The 5,442-nt window shown below is 46.2% G+C and overlaps 1 non-coding gene across 1 annotated transcript; it reads left to right on the top strand.

Annotated features, from left to right (window-relative positions):
* Positions 1-4,219: 4,219 nt before the first annotated feature.
* Positions 4,220-4,304, top strand: TRNAR-UCU (transfer RNA arginine (anticodon UCU)). Its single transcript is given in 2 exon segments — positions 4,220-4,256; positions 4,269-4,304. It is a non-coding gene; the product is annotated as a tRNA-Arg (tRNA).
* The last annotated feature ends 1,138 nt before the right edge of the window (positions 4,305-5,442 follow it).

Here is a 5,442-nt window from a genome sequence, read left to right as displayed (position 1 = left end):
AAAATTTGTCTCTTTCCCGCAACTTGTGTCGCAATATAAAATATTCCATGGACTCGACATGCCTCTCAGCAAATAGCTTGGGATGTCTACTTTCCAAAATGGGGTCATTTGGGGGGGTTTTGAACTGTCCTGGCATTTTATGCACAACATTTAGAAGCTTATGTCACACATCACCCACTCTTCTAACCACTTGAAGACAAAGCCCTTTCTGACACTTATTTTTTACATGAAAAAGTTTTTTTTTTTTTGCAAGAAAATTACTTTGAACCCCCAAACATTATATATTTTTTTAAAGCAAATGCCCTACAGATTAAAATGGTGGGTGTTTCATTTTTTTTTTTCACACAGTATTTGCGCAGCGATTTTTCAAACGCATTTTTTGGGGAAAAAACACACTTTTTTAAATTTTAATGCACTAAAACACACTATATTGCCCAAATGTTTGATGAAATAAAAAAGATGATCTTAGACCGAGTACATGGATACCAAACATGACATGCTTTACAATTGCGCACAAACGTGCAGTGGCAACAAAATAAATACATTTTTAAAAGCCTTTAAAAGCCTTTACAGGTTACCACTTTAGATCTACAGAGGAGGTCTACTGCAAAAATTACTGCCCTCGATCTGACCTTCGCGGCGATACCTCACATGCATGGTGCAATTGCTGTTTACGCTTGACGACAGACCGCCGCTTGCGTTCGCCTTAGCGCAAGAGCAGGGGGCGACAGGGGTGCTTTTTTTTTTTTTTTTTTTTTTCTTTATTATTTTTTTGCTTTTTTATCTTATTTTTAAACTGTTCCTTTCATTTTTTTTTTTTTTAAATCATTTTTATTGTTATCTCGGGGAATGTAAATATCCCCTATGATAGCAATAGGTAGTGACAGGTACTCTTTTTTGAAAAAATTGGGGTCTATTAGACCCTAGATCTCTCCTCTGCCCTCAAAGCATCTGACCACACCAAGATCGGTGTGATAAAATGCTTCCCCAATTTCCCAATGGCGCTATTTACATCCGGCGAAATCTAAGTCATAAAATGCTCGTAGCTTCCGGTTTCTTAGGCCATAGAGATGTTTGGAGCCACTCTTGTCTCTGATCAGCTCTATGGTCAGCTGGCTGAATCACCGGCTGCATTCTCAGGTTCCCTGTTGAGACAGGAGAGCCAGAGAAAAACACGGAAGACGGTGGGGGGGGGGGGGCATTCCCTCCCACGGCTTGTAAAGGCAGTCTAGAGGCTAATTAGCCGCTAGGATTGCTTTTACATGAAAGCCGACCACTGGCTGAAAAGAATGATACCAAGATGATACCTAAACCTGCAGGCATCATTCTGGTATAACCACTCAAAGTTGTGAATGGCGTACCTGAAGACAAAAAAATGGTTAACAATAAAGCACAGTAAACAATAAAGTATAAATAATTACATACCTGAAAAACAAACATGATAAAACATAATAACAATAACAATAACAATAAAACACTGCAGAATAGAATACAGTAAAAAAAGAGCAGAACAATAGAGAGAGAGAATAGAGAGAGAGAACAATAAAACGACAACTATTTTTTTTTATTTTATATATATTTTTTTTTTTTTTTACACTTTTTTTGTAACTAACTTTTATAACTGTAACCGGTTCCAGGTTCGGGTCTCTCAAAATGCGATGGCATCTTGGGAGACCCTGTGAAAGTGTGCCTAGTCTGTGCAATGCTGTACCCTACGCTAATACTCAACTAGTGTATGGTAGCGTTCAAAACATTCACCAATGCAAAGACCAGGATTGTCAGGACAGGAGGGACAATAATAGTGGGTGTCACGCCTATATCCGCGTTTGCTGCAGACACAACATCTTTTTGGGGGGGGTTCGTTGGGTAGGGGTACTCGGGAGCACATAAAAATGCCTCTCATGCAGCCGACTGCATTTCGTTGGGGGATGTGAATGGGGGAAGTACGGGCGCTGCAGAAGTGGTGGGTTCCCAATTAGGATTGGCGAATGCAGCAGGAAGGGCACTATGGGCACGACGGGCCTGTGTTTGTCTTTTTGGTGGCAGCGGGACACTACTTGTGCTTGCCACCTCACCAGCTTGAACTGCACTTATGGGACTCGCCACGTCACCAAGTGTTACTGCAGTGCTGGTTTGACTACGACCGGGGTGTACTAGGCCGCTGGTGCTTGCCAGTTCAATAAAAAGCTTCCAAAAAAACTGTTAGCGATCGCAGGGATCAGGCCTGACTCTGCGAACGCTGCAGTTATGCGTTTAGTGCCTTGTAAGTGTCAGTGATCGATCGATACTGCACTTGGGTGGGCTGGGCTGGGCCGGGCGGAGGGGCACAACGCAGGTGCTAGCAGGTATCTGGGCTGATCCCGCTAACACTGCGTTTTTGGGAACCCTAAACTGCTGGGGACGCTAGTATAGATCTGATCGGATCAGATATTGATCCGATCAGATACTATACCACTAAGGGAGGTGTACGGTGCGTGCGTGGGTGTTAGCGGTACTGGCGCTAACCTGACGCTGCCTGGTGCTTGCTTGCCAGTTCACCAAAATGCTACCAAAAAAACTGTTAGCGATCGCAGGGATCAGGCCTGACTCTGCGAACGCTGCAGTTATGCGTTTAGTGTTTTGTAAGTGACAGTGATCGATCGATACTGCACTTGGGTGGGCTGGGCGGAGGGGCAAAACGCAGGTGCTAGCAGGTATCTGGGCTGATCCCGCTAACACTGTGTTTTTGGGAACCCTAAACTGCTGGGGACGCTAGTATAGATCTGATCAGATCAGATATTGATCCGATCAGATACTATACCACTAAGGGAGGCGCATGCTGCGTGCGTGGGTGTTAGCGGTACTGGCGCTAATCTGACGCTGCCTGGGGCGACGCATATCACCGCCGGGCGATCAGGGGGCTAAACCTTTATTAGGTAATAAACGGCGGGTGCCCTGACACTATAAAAAATAAACGAACTAACCTGCGTCACCCGTAACGGTTATACGGTGATCAGTGGTGAAAGGGTTAACTAGGGGGCAATCAAGGGGTTAAAACATTTATTAGGTAGTATATGGGGGTCCCTGTCACTATAAAACGCTGACGGCGAACCTAAATATTTACCTCACTAACTAGCGTCACCAGCGACACTAATACAGCGATCAGAAAAATGATCGCTTAGCAACACTGGTGACAGGGGGTGATCAAGGGGTTAAAACTTTATTAGGGGGGGTTAGGGGGGTATCCTAGACCTAAAGGGGGGTAATACTCACTGTCCCAACACTGTAACTGTCACAAACTGACACTATGCAGTAATCAGAAAAAAAAAAAAAAAAAAAAAAAAAAAACCTGCTGGTGTCAGTTTGTGACAGGGGGGGGGGGGGGTGATTGGGGGGGGATCGGGGGGCGATCGGGGGGGGGGATCGGGGTGTTTTGTATGCCTGGCATGTTCTACTGTGTGTGTGTGTGTTGTGCACTCACATTGATGTCTTCTCCCCTCGGCGCTGGAACGGAAACTACCGAGCCGAGGGGAGATGACATAATTTCCTTTGCTGCTGTTTAGCATACAGCAGCAAAGGAGTGTTCCCATTGGCCGGCGGCGATCGCGAGGGGGGGGCCACGAACGGATGGCCTCCCCCTCATCTCGGATCGCCGGGGAACAGAACGGGACCGCTTCGGGCACCGGGGGGGGGTCCGATCGGACCCCCCACCCGCGAGAGGCAAATCACGTACATGTACGTGATTTTGCCTGCCCGTGCCGCCTTGCCGACGTAAATCGGCGTTAGGCGGTCCTTAAGTGGTTAAATTAGCATACACTATCCAATTGGTTCGCATGGATGGGTTTGCAATTTTGATGCGGTGAGAATCTGCAGCGAATTTGCACCACATCTAGTGTGAACCGAGGCTAATTGTTTAGACAATTTCCCAGTTTTCCTGGTGTTACAGAAACAGGTGGTGGTCTTATCAACCTCCAGTGGAATAATTCAGGTAACTGTTCAACTAATGGACAAAACAGAACTAAGTAATAAAAAAGAAAGGTTGTAGAGCCTAAACTAGGAGGCTGATATACTCCATAGGATGTAGTACTGCAGAGTAAGTAGAAGCTTCCTTTAACTAAAGTGAAGTTTTATATAACTTGCTTGTAGTTTGTGTTATATATTGGCTTAGCATTTAAATTGTAGCCTCTGAAAATTTGAGAGATCAGGCCCAGGAACTGGTCACAACAGCAAGTGAGTAGCTGGCTCTGTGGCGCAATGGATAGCGCATTGGACTTCTAGAACATGTAGTAATTCAAAGGTTGTGGGTTTGAGTCCCACCAGAGTTGTGTTTTGGTCAAATACATAAATCAAAGTAGTAACACATTATTATATGGATACTCCTCTCATACTGAAAATCTTCACTCAACTGAAACCAACTGGCTCTTTAACATCCTTAGTTTGCATTGAGAAATGACCAAATATGCAGTCTGGTTTCGTATAGTCTCTGTGTCCACCCCACCACTACATCATGGTGATTGACAGAACACCATACCCAGATTATGTGACCCTACTATTGTATCACTGACACTGTAGCTGCTGATTTAACTTTTTTTTACTACAGGCTGGAACTCTGCTTTAAGAGATTATTTAAATTTGTATCTGCAACAAATACTGTAGCTGCTGACTTTTAATATAAGGACACTTACCTGTCCAGGGAGTACACGATATCGGCACCCGAAGCCGACCCATTCATCAGCTTCGGGTGCAGGAGCCTTGCGGCTTCACAGCCTGTTTCCTACTGCGCATGTGCGAGTCGCACTGCACTTTTTGAATGATTCTGCTGTCTTCTGCGACCTTTGTGTGTCTCCCAGAGAGCAGCGGGGGGAAGGAGGAGAGGACGTGAATGACAAGGTCCAAGACCTGTTGCAAAACTACAAGTCCCATCATGCCTCTGCCTGGGGGAGTCATACTATAACTGTCAGCCTTGCAATGCCTCATGGGATTTGTAGTTTCACAACAGCTGGAGGGCCGCCAGTTTAAGACCCCTGCTCTAGATAATGGTGTCCCACTCTCTCTGCTCTGGTCTTCTCAGAAAGAGAGCTTTTCATTTTATTGCTCGGAAAAAACTACCTTCGGAATACAACCGCTCTGCGATCAGCTGATCTGTTCCTCTCCTCCCAGCTGTCAGTGGGGGATTTCGCCCCCCTACAGTGCTCGGAGCAGGGAGGAGAGGTTCAGCAGGCTAAGGAAGTGACGAGCTGCACTCAGCTAATCTCTCCCTTAACCCGCCGGAGCTCTGCACAGGGTGGGGGGCCGAGATCCCCCGCTGACATCTTGGAGAGGGAGAGATTAGCTGAGTGCAGCTCATCACTTCCTTAACCCGCCGGAGCTCTGCACAGGGTGGGGGGCCGAGATCCCCCGCTGACATCTTGGAGAGGAAGTGATGAGCTGCTCAGCTAATCTCTCCCTCTCTGAGATATCAGC

Source organism: Aquarana catesbeiana, linkage group LG04 (assembly GCF_042186555.1).
Source record: "Aquarana catesbeiana isolate 2022-GZ linkage group LG04, ASM4218655v1, whole genome shotgun sequence".
Classification (NCBI taxonomy): domain Eukaryota; kingdom Metazoa; phylum Chordata; class Amphibia; order Anura; family Ranidae; genus Aquarana; species Aquarana catesbeiana.
Note: the sequence above shows the minus strand (reverse complement) of the source record. Positions and strands in the feature narration are given on the sequence as shown.